Here is a 12,202-nt window from a genome sequence, read left to right on the forward strand (position 1 = left end):
ATAGTAAGTTAAAATTGTCTGAGAATTTCTAGATCTGAACCAGAGAGGCAGAACTTAGCCCTGCGTGGCTGGGACCTATCTTGTGTTTCTTAATCATCAAATTACATGTGTTCTGGGAACCCCGTGTGAGGAGTGGACAACTGGGCCTATAGGAGCCTCGCCCTGTGGTTCCAAGAGCCTGAAAGGGACAGCACTGGACGAGGACGGCTTTCTCATGGGATCCGGAACCAGAACCTGAGCAAAGACCTGCTTTTTGACCTTCTGCGTCCTTGTGTTCCCAAGACTGTTTTTCCTGAATTTTTATTATGTTCCCTCTGCTTACTTACAATTAGTTTACAATTCCTGCCCATCCCTGGGGATGTCCAAATACAGAAAAGGGAAAACCTGACTCCACCTAGATAGGGATTTTATTATTGGATTAATTGGTCTTTAGGCGAAACTTTCAGTTTGCCTTTGACCAAAAAGGGGGAAATGTGGGATGTTTTATACCATTTTTTAAAATTTCTGGAGTGCAGTACCTGGGGAGGCTCCTTGGACTCTCCTTGAGTCTTCCAACTAGGTCTGGCCTTCCCCTGGGGCCAACGACCTAGCATTCCTTTTATTGTCACCCCTGCTTAGCATTTTTGGTTGGCCTCCTAATTTTTATTGCTATGCCCCATCAGGTCGTTCCTTTTTCAAGGATTTGAAACCCCCCATGAAAAAAAAAGTGGGGAATGTAATACAAGGAAAATTAGGAACCCCTGAGAAACCCCTAGCTACTGACAAGCACCCCCAGAAAGAATGGACTCAGATATTTTTGGCATTTAGCAAACTCCCTGGGACTCCATGACTCCACCAAGGAATGTCAGTAGATAGGACCATCCCACTGAAGGATAACCTGGCAGACCCTGTCTAGTAGATATCCCTGGGGCTCCGTGACTCCACCAAGGAATGTAAATGAGATTATCCCACTAGGAAGAAAACCTGACTGAATCTTTTGATCAGCCAGGGCCTTTGTTCCTGTTCCCCCCTGCCCTGTACCCCCATATCCTATATAAGCCAAGCCATCACCCCAACACATTTGCCATTGATTTGTGGTGCCATACCCTGATGGCCACTGGCTAATAAATTCTCCACTTAAAACTTATACTCTGTGGTGTGTCTCGCTCGTTTCTGGTACAACAGTATAAAAAGCACTGAGATTCAGATCTCACTTCTCACCCTCAACTCTGGGTGAGCCACTTAATCCCTAGGCTTTAACTTCCTCATTTGCAAAATGAGGAAATTATACTCGATGGCCTCTTAGGTCCCTTCTACCTCTAAATCTATGATCCTCTTTTCATTCAAAATACAAGGTAGAGTCTCTTAAAGCTGGTCTCACATAATGGTACAAAGCTATAAATAGAACCTATTCTTAGAGGGTCATACTGCCAATTGTTTGTAATTTTCAATGCTGGGGGGCTCCTTAATGGCTACCCAGAGTCTAGTCTGGCGAAATCACATGAACACTCCAATGAGTGAACCCCAAAGCAAAAAGCTAACCTGAGAGTATATGTGCTTCTTCAGGGTCAGAGGGCGTCACAACCATGTGGCTCAAACTCATGTGACTTAGGCTTTCTTGTGACTTAAGCATGTCATCAAAGACTCTTGATTCAATCAAAGGTAAGGCTCAATCAAAGGTAAGGCTCAATCAAAGGCACTTGATTGCCTTAGTGCTGAGAAGTACTCCAAAAGAAAAAACAGCGAAAAAAGTCCCACTTTGCTTGCCATTACAGTTATACAAAAGAAGAATTTAAAGGGAACTTTGAAGCATCTAGTTCCTCCTTGGGAGGTGAAGGTAGCTACAGGAGGAAGAAAGTGAAAAGAGATGGGAGAGGGGCAAATTCTGGCCTCTTCTTGCTGGAGCCCTAACTAGTACAGTGCTGTATGTTATAGAGATGTACAGATCTCTGGGGGAAGATGGCCCCCTATAGGTGACAGAGGATGAGAGAGGTGCCCTTGACTGTCCAGGGGAGAGGTGTCAAACTCAAGGACCCCTGAGCAGCAGAACTCTTAAGTGTGAGAACCAGATTAAGATGTAATTGGGAAATGGCTAACAAAATAAATAAAAAATACCTTGTAACATAGATGATGTCAATTGGTGGTTTTCTATATGAGGTCTGTTTCTATTTGAGTTTGACATCACTGCTCTAGGATGTCAAACTCATCCTTTCTGTTTCTATAATTTATAAATGAATCTGTTATGTTTCAAGCATTGTCATCATCTCAGTGACATGCTTAAGAAGTAGTATAAAAGATATAATTAATGGATAAGCTGAAAAGAGGTGAGCCATTCATATATTAAGAGTAAGGGCTAATAGATGGCAGCCCAGATGCTTTTATACTGGTATCAACATGCAGTAGGAAGACCTAGAGAAAACTTCCAAAGTTTGAATAACATCTTTATGGACTGTTTACGGTAGGACATGGAAAAGGGTTGTACAAGAATGAGAAGGCACATGTGATTTTCCATTTGTACCATATCAAGGAGCACCCATATCAGTTAGATGATGTTTCTATTGCATTATTAAACCTTGTTTGGGCTAGAATGACCAGAGATTGATCTTTCCAGGTTCCACATAGGTGGGGTCGATGAACTACAAAACTGAGAGAGGTCTCCCAAATATACTCAGTCACTTTTGTGCCAAAAGAAGTCTGTGACATGATGGTTATGTTAGTATTTGGGGATCAATGTGGAGGGAGCCTCGGAAGATCTCATTATGTAATAGTATTGTTCTGACACCCTAGCAGTAGCCTCATGCGAAAAGAGAATGTTAGGGGAAGAGCCAGAAAATTTGGGTGTTTCTCACCAAATCCTAGCCCTTCATGGCCAGACACGTAGTAAGTGTAAAGCATAGCTGAAAGAAAGTCCCACCATGGTACTGGAACTAACATATAATGTTGAAAGACCTACAGGAAAGCCCTATTCTATGTTACTTAATTTGATAATATTAGAATACAGGAAGTATCTATTATTCCTTCTTTCCTTCCTTCCTTCCTTCCTTCCTTCCTTCCTTGGCAATTGGGGTTGCCACTTGCCCAGGGTCACACAGCTGGTAAGTGTCTGAGGCCAGATTTGAACTGAGGTCTTCTTGACTCTCTCCACTGCACTACTTGGCTGCCCCATCTGTGATTTCTTATGGGAAGCCCTAGGTTTTGGATCTTCTTTTATAAACAGATTGCTGCCCTGAATGGCTAAAGAAATCCTAGGGAATTGCCTGAAGTTAAGTGACTTGTAGATTGGGAATGGGTGGGTTAGGTCTACACAACTAATAAGCAGCAGAGCTGAGATTTAATCCCAGGTGTTTTTTAATTTCAAATCCAGGATTCTATCTACTATACCATTGACAGCCTTTATCACACGTTATACTAGGAATTTAGCCCATCTTAATTTGACATAATAACAGCTATTGTACCATAGTGCACTAATGTTTTAATGGGAGAATCTTCCTCTCTCCCATAACATAAATATATCTTAACGGGGTCTTATGAAGACAGTACCTTAGCCCAAAGGACTTTAACGGTACGAATTTCAGGTCCTGATGGGTAAAGGAGATATTTTGGGATGGCACAAGTTCTTGTGATGCTTCTCAGCACAATAGCTTTGTCCTTTTGAAGCCTCAAGAAAGAAAGAGAAGCACAAAGAGACCCAGTGTATTCAGTGCATTGCTGCATTGACAGCAGACCTGTTAGGCAACAGCTCTCAGAAAGAACCTTCAGGGGACTGGCAAGAGAAAAGAACAGTACATTGAGTACTTGGGTTAATTTTGGAATCTGCATATTTATCCTTCTATTTTCAAGGCCCATCAAAAACACAGATTTGTGTCTTTTGAGCCAGTAACTATGAAATGTTCCAGCACTGAACAAACTTTCATTTTGCCTTTCTTTTTTTCTGAGCAAAATCAATTTATGTATAAATTCAATGGGTTTTTTCATTAAAATACAAAATTCATTTAGGAATAGAAAAAAAAAACTAAATCTCTATGACCCTATTTTATACAAAAGTACAAGTAAGTGATTAGAATGGTATTTTTTTCTGTTAATAGCATTTGTATTTTGCAGACTGGTTCAGATGAAGTACTGTCTGTTGAAGTTACAGTCGAGGGATGCCATAATAATCTGTCATTCTCTTGTTGTTATACTGATGGTTATACATGATGAGAACTGCAGGGATCTTTGCGATTCCTCACTTACAGTCCTGATGGATTGTAGCTGCAATGTAACACTTGTGCAGAATCCTCTGCATGTGTTGTTTTGTGGATCCATGGCAGTCATCGCCATCATGGGATCTTGGCAATCCTCAGGGCTACTTGGTACTTTTGTCCCAGCTTTTCAATTTCAGCCATTACACTGTCAGTTGTGCAGCGAATACATTTGGCATACAGACAGTCCCTCATTGATTGTATTAAGTCCAACTTGGCTTTGATGGAGTAGTTGATAAAGTTAGAATCACTCAAACTGTAGTTAAGGGGATCCCAACAACTGTGTGTTATATTGGAAGAACAAACAGGACAGATGCTGGGGAGCTTCTCTTTCTTTGAGAGCACTGGGATCTTCTTTCTCTTTCTTTTTTGGCTTTATTATATCTGCTTTTTAATGTATCTTTTTCTTCTTAGAATGTCTTTTTCTTTTCTTTGCAAGCAAATTATGACTCTCCTTTATTCATATCTTCCCTAGAAATGCAGCTGATTGAGGACACTCTCATCTGGTAAACCAAGTATTTATTTCATGGTTGCATATTTCCTTGTTTTTTTGAGGGGGGTTGTTAGAAGCCTTTTTACACCTTCTGCTATTCTTTTCTAAAGGCTTTCCAAAATGGCAAACAAATTCAATAACAATAGCAGATTACATTTCCACAGATCTTTACAACTCTATTTTATGGGATGTTAAAGTGCCCTAAGATCCAGTCTGATAACGTTCTTTTATTTTATTTTTTTTGACAAGAGTAAACTTCAGAATTTGGCTGCTAGTGCTGCTTATTGATTTGTTGTCTGCCCTGGACTGGGTCTTCCATGACTAGCTTAGCTTTTGGGAAAGGGATAATAATAACTGATATTCATAAAGCACCTTAAGGTTTTCAGGGTCCTCTTGGTAATTATGTCCCATGAGCTTCACAGTAACCCTCTGAGGTAGGTTCTACAGACAGTATAATTATTACCATTTGGATGATGAGGGATCTGAGGCTCAGGGAGGTTAAAGGATTTGCCTATAGCCACACAGCAAGGAATGTCAGAGGCAGGCATTGAACCCATATTTTTCTAACTCCATGTTTATCACTTTGTCCCTGTGCCATTTTTTGCTGTCCTGTTCCTTTTTGCCTTGCCCTACTACCTGAAAATTGCATGTAGCCCTTCTTCAGCTACATTCTGAAAGGGTCTACCTCTCCGTGCTACAGTGGTACATGTAGGGGAATAAAATAATAAACAAAAGTAAAATTTTGTGAGATGCTCAGGGCCTTATGTCTTGTATCCTGGTGATGCTATCTGCATCTCTTTCTAACAGTCCTTTTTCCATATGTTCTATATAAGTATTTCCTTCAAGGGAAAGGGAAGCAGCATGGTATAATTTAGTGGTTGCCAAACTTTTTTGATTGTGAAGCCTAAAAAAAATGAGAACATCCAATATATGTGTATTTTCTTATTTGTAAATTACATGCCTGTGCTTCTGTATTCATAGCTTTATACACTAAAAACACAAAAATTGAAATTAAGAGAGGATGACCAATATCAATCAATCAACCAACAAACATTTATTAAGTACGTATTATGTGTCAGGCTTTCTGCGAAGCCCTGTGATACAAAAAAGGTAAAAAACACAAAGTTACTAACTTCAAGGAGTTAACATATTAATGATATATAGTCAGTCAATAAGCATTTATTAAGCACCTACTATGTGCCAGGCACTATATTAAACACTGGGGATACAAAGAAAGGCAAAAGACACATAGATGAAATATGTTTGATCTTAGAGTCAATAGGGAGCTATGAAGTTTATTGAGTAGGTAAGTGACACAGCCAGACCTACACTTTAGGAAAATCATTTTGGAAGTTCAGGGATGGATTTGTAGAGGGTAGAGACTTAAAGCAAGGTGACTTATTAGGAAGCTAAGGTAATAGTCTAGGTGAGAGGTGATGAGGGTCTGAATGAGGGTGAGGACCAAGGGGAGAGGAGAGAGAAGGGGAGAGATGAGAGATGAGACAAATTTTGAAACAACAAACTTTGGCAAGTGATATGGGATGAAGCAGAGTGAGTATTCAAAGATGAACCTGAGATGGTGCACCTGGGTAATTGGAAGGATGGTGGTGCCCTTGATAGTAATAGTGATAAGGTGCTTGTGCTTGGACCCTAAATTCTAACAGTCTCTGCTTGGGTGCCTGTGCCTGAACCCCAATTCCAAAACACATCCAGTTCTCAAAACATATTCTGTCCCAGGCTGTCTCTCTCTAGCTAAAGGGCAGCATGCTCCAACTTATCTCTGCTTCTTCCTCAGTAAGCAGCTATGCCCAATTATAGATTGATTTCCGGATGCTGATAATTGACTGCACGCTGAGTCATAACCATATTTACTATTCACTGACCTTTCTAACACGTATCCTGGACATAGTATTTTATCTAACAAGACGTTAGATAAAAAACTATATAGAAATTCCCTTTAGCCCTGACCGATAATGAACTTAGTGACATTTCACAGTAAAAACCACCCCTAGTAACCCCACTGTGGGTTATTTCCTAGAGAACTCTGGGTAATATGCCTGCACAGTAGATACTAAATGTGCATGTTCCTTTAAGAACTAACCACTCCTTAACCACTCCCTATTCCCACCCCCAAACTTCTAACTGACATTTTCCCCCCCTTTGGCCCCCTAAAACCTTTTATAAAAACTCCCCCTGCACCCCTCTATAGTTGCAGGTTCCCTAAGAACCCTTGCCTGCTGTAAAGCATGAAAATAAACTTTGTAAACTTGACTTAAAGATTGCTTGGGTCCGAGAATTCATTCTAGGTGGACTTGCCCTGGGAACTTTGGTTTGGGATCCCTGAATCCCTGGGTTTTTCCCCCAACAATAGGGAGATGTGTGCGTGTGTGTGTGTGTGTGTGTGTGTGTGTGTGTGTGTGTGTGTAATTCCTTCTCTGGAATTATTCTTAAAAATTGCACTGGTCAGAAATCTTAAGTCTTTTAAAGTTGTTTGAATTTACAATGCTGTTATTGTTGAAATTTTTCTATTGATTCTGCTCCTTTTACTCTACATTGATTCACACAAACTTTTCCAGGTTTCTCTTTTTGTCTTTTTGGTTTCAGGAATAGCAGCACAGTGGATAGAGCTTGGAATCAGGAAAGCTCATCTTTATGAGTTCAGTTCCAGCCTCAGACACTTATTGACTGTGTGACCCTGGGCAAGTCATTTGACCCTGTTTGCCTCAGCTCCTCATCTGTAAAGTGAGCTGGAGAAGGAAATGGCAAAACACTTCAGTATCTTTGCCAAGAAAACCCTAAATGGGGTCATGAAGAGTTGGACACAACTGAAACAACCCAACAACAACATCATAGACACTTATTTGAAAAAAGTAAGTCATTTAACCTCTGTTTACCTCAATTTTCTCTCCTGTAAAATAGGGATAATAATAATACTTATTTTTCAAGGTTGCCGTTCCGTACCTCAGAGGGTTACTGTGATTGAGCTTCATAGGGACATAATTATCTAGAGCGCCTTGAAAACTTTAAAATACTTTGTGAATATCAGTTATTATTGTCTTCTTTCCCAAATCTGAGCCAGTGATGGAGGACCCGGTCCAGGGAGGACAACAAGCCAAAAAAGAGCACCAGCAGCCAAGTTCTGAAGTTTACCCTTGTAAAAAGACGAAACACCAAGAAGAATGTTGTTAGACTGGATCTCTGGGCACCTCAGCCCAGGGCATCCCAGCAAATGAAAGTGTGTTAGAGCTGTGGAAAGTTGCAATCATTGTTGTTGTAAGATAAAGTGAGGTATTTATGCAGCACTTTGGAAACTTATCATTACTTTCACTTCTTATGGCACAATAGTATTCCATTATGTTATTATGCCATAATTTGTTTAGCTACTCCCCAGTTAATGGATACCCTCTTAGTTCCAGTCCTTTGCCACTACAAAAGGAGCTGCTATGGATATTTTTGTATATATGGGCTCTTTAATAATATGCAATATATAACAATAAATTAATGTAATCATTATAAACGTAATAATGTAATATAAAATTATATAATACATAAAATATATAACATATATCATGTAATTATATAATACATTATTATATTAATAATATAATATATGAATATATTATAATAATAGTATAATATGGCATAATACACTATAGTATAATATAATAATTGTGATAACGTTTCTATAGCATTTACTATGTTACAGGGTTCCGTGATTTCACTTATTTAGAGAGCGAAGGCCATTCTCAGGGTCTTTTCAGAGTTCCTAGGGAATGTAATTTCCATGATTACAGCTGCTCTTTTCAAAAAAGAAGCTAAAGTATGATGACCGTGACTTTCTTTTTATACTATGTCTTAGATGACTTTCAATCGACCAGTCAACAAGCGTGTATCAGTCATGTACTGTGTGCCAGGTGCTATGCTAGGCACTTGGGTATAAAGACAGAAATAAAATATTCCCTGCTCCCAGGGACATGTAACATGTCAGGAGATATATATTTCCAGGATATAGACAATAGAATTTTGTGCTGGGGTCTTCCTGACTTTCTATCCACTAAAACTTGCTGCCTCTCTTGAGCTGAATTACACTTGGGGGATTGTACCGTGATTTAAATGATTCCCAATTCTTCCCTGCTGCCACAGAAAAATACATTCCCTTGATGATTCTCTATAGCTACATGACTAGGAACCATGGCCTTGGAAGAATTAAAATGGTGGGTAACCTAAAGGACAATAGAAAGATCCCATTGGCCAGCTACCAAGATGACTTACACATGAGAAGTGGCATAAAAGACATCATTGAAAATATGAAAAGAGGGGCCTGGTCTTATCTCCTCTTTTCATATTTTCAGTAACGTCTTTTAGAATCAGTAAAGTATCTCAGTATTAGTACTTGCATTATACTAAAAGGAGTAGAGGAAGGCCCGTAGCACATTGGATAAATTGTCTACTGAAAAGTTATAGATAATAATCTCATAGGATGATTCAATGTGGAGGTTTTGCTTTATGAATGGAGGATGGTATGACCATAAACAGTTTGAACCTCAACTTTCTCATCCGTAAAACAAAATTAATAATAGTACTTACCTCACAGTGTTGTTATGAGAATCAAAATGAGAAAATGTATGGAAAGCACCTTGCAAGCCTTAAAATATAAATGCTAGCTATTATTAATAGCCTCATTATGGATAAGGATACTGAGGCTTAGGAAGACTAAGTATGTGGAGAAAGCACAGAATTGAGATTTGAACCTTGTTTTTCTGATTCCATCCTTATATTGTTGTTGTTCAGTCGTGTCTGACTCTTCGTGGCCCCATGGGCCATACTGTTCATAGGGTTTTCTTGACAGAGATACTGGAGTGGCTTGCCATTTCCTTTTCTAGTGGATTAAGGCAAACGGAGGTTAAGTGACACATAGCTAGTGAGTATCTGAAGCCAGATTTGAACTCAGGTGTTCCTGTCTTTCCCTGTCCTCATGTACTTCCCTTAAAATGTACATCTTTTCCTGTCCTTAGGTACCTCTCTTAAAATGTTGTCTTTAGGGTTCTGTGTCACTCACTCATTCTCTCTCTTAAAGTTTTCTTGTTTTTCTCCTCTATCACTTGGTTCTCAGGTTTATGTGTATATTGCTATTGCTGTTTTAGGTAAGTCTGTTGTCATTATAGCAAGCATCTTACACTGCTATTCATACATTATTTTATTGCTCCTCACAACTGTTTGAGGTAGGTGGGATAGGTATTATTATCCCCATTTCATAGATTTTAAAACTGAGGCTCAGAGTGGCTAAGGTCATGGGGCTAATGGAATGGCAAAACCAGGACTGCCAACATGGCCTCCTGCCAGCCTTTGTATCTAAAGATAGTGCCACCATCCATAGACCATATACTTGGAAATGTTTTCCCCTGACTAGTAGAGATGATAGATTTACTGATACTTTCTTGCTTACCCGCCCTGCAAGTCTCTCTTTTGAGGACTCACCTTATGATGTTGACCTCAATTGCACCTGCAATAAACAACTGGACTGATAATAAGTTCCAGGCACAAAGACTTGCTCACAATTTAAATTCACAGGTCCGGATCTCTAATCTAGAGTTAAACATGCCAGTTTTGCCTTTTCCTGTTTCTTGGGAGGTAGGAGAATAATCAGCTTTTATAAGTTCATAAAAAATTGCTGCAAATGGTCTACTTTTTATTTTTCAAAATGACCTTAACTCTGGGTCTAGCAAAATGTGGAGGTTAAAATATAAATTTTAGAAGTTAGGCTAAGAAACTGATTTGGTTTTAGCTGCTGATTTACAGTGTTTGATGCCATTTAAACCCTATCTGCCTAGTTCTAACTTCCTATAGGTTTTAGATTAGCATAGGCAGGATGTGTTATATAACTCTTTGAAATGCGATTCTCCTCAGCAGAAAGGAATTTGCAGCAATCCTGCAAAGATTATAATCTTGGATCTTCCTGTGGTGAGATTTACAACTTTGACCTTAGACACTCTCTCTCCTGGAGGAGAGTCACTTTAAGTTACCAGTGACAATAGTTTTGAGTTATTAGGTTAGTACAAATTGACTCCTATAATGTCAGAAGCGTGCTTCCTGGTAACTGGGCAGTATTAGCAATGTGAAATAAAGTGAATTTTAATGTCCACCAAAGGCAGTACTCTGATATATGAGCCACCTCCAGAACAATGAAGTTTAACTGCAGAAAATGTTAACACCAGATCAAAACCCCTCCCGTGATATCCATTAATTCATAAAACTTCACGAATTCAATTTTAATAAGGTTGAAATAGTCTCTGAAAGTATCTGGCTAAGGGAATGAAAAGGAAGGATTAAAATCTAAAGTTATGATAGGATGATTTTTCACCAAAAAATAATGTTGGAGATGATTTTGGGAAGGTTACAATAGGAAATACCATTCTAGTGGTTAGAGAGCTTAGCATAAGCATCATTAAGACCTGGACTCAAGTCCTATGTCTGACACACACTGACTGTGTGGCCCTGCTCAGGTCATTTAATCTTTTAATGCCTCTCATAGAAGCTCCCTTGATGTGAGTGACTCTTATGTTGAATTTGTAATAAGCATACCCACTCCAAGCATGTGAGTATGTAAGCAGCTTGAGTGTATAGATCTTATAACCAGATGCTTGTGCAAATAATACTGGTTTAACTTTAACATATTATAGAGCAGGTAGGTGATGCAGTGGATAGGCTGGGACTGGAGTCAGGAAGACTCAGCTTCCTGAGTTCAAATCTGGCCTCAACACTTACTAGCTGTGTGACCCTGTGCAAGTACCTTAATCCAGTTTGCCTCAATTTCATCATGTAAAATGAACTGGAGAAGGAAATAGCAAACCATTCCAGTATCTTTGCCAACAAACTCCAAATGGGGTCATGAGGAGTTAGACACAATTGAAAAACAACAAAACAATGAACTTTACCAAATGGTTATTTCTATTGGTCAAGTCGTCTAGACCCTGAAATATGAAGTCAATATATTCCTATATTGGCTCAAACAACCTTCTCCACTGATTACATTAGAAAAAAAGCTGACTGACCAAATTCACCATAAAAGCGGACTGCCCTGAGCTCCAATTGCCACTTCTGACCATGACAGATTTGCCTGCTGCATTAGAGACTAAACCCAGGCAAAATAGAATATTCCTTGTAGTCATCCTAGAGCCCAAAGAATGGTGATTGAAGCCCCAGAAGAGAATGGACCCAGGGGTTGCATCCAGCCATGCTGTCCACATCCCGGTTCCCGCACAGCTTTACTCTTGGACCTTCTGCCATCCAGGGGTGGGAAAACATTATTTTGAATAATTTGAATATGGTTTTGCACTGGATATTTTCTATTGTATATCTTAGGGGGATTGTATGATTTCCATTATTTGTTCTGGGTTTCAGAGTGAAGATTGTCTTCCTCTCTATTACAGAACTGGTTGACCGAGGAAATTAAGTACATACTCTATGTCTATTAGAGTAAACAAAAGCA

The 12,202-nt window shown here is 39.3% G+C and overlaps 1 pseudogene; it reads right to left on the minus strand.

Annotated features, from left to right (window-relative positions):
* Positions 1-4,111: 4,111 nt before the first annotated feature.
* Positions 4,112-11,960, minus strand: LOC118851065 (annotated as a pseudogene).
* Positions 11,961-12,202: the final 242 nt, after the last annotated feature.

The sequence above is a fragment of the Trichosurus vulpecula genome, chromosome 5 (genome assembly GCF_011100635.1).
Source record: "Trichosurus vulpecula isolate mTriVul1 chromosome 5, mTriVul1.pri, whole genome shotgun sequence".
In the NCBI taxonomy this organism is placed as follows: Eukaryota; Metazoa; Chordata; class Mammalia; order Diprotodontia; family Phalangeridae; genus Trichosurus; species Trichosurus vulpecula.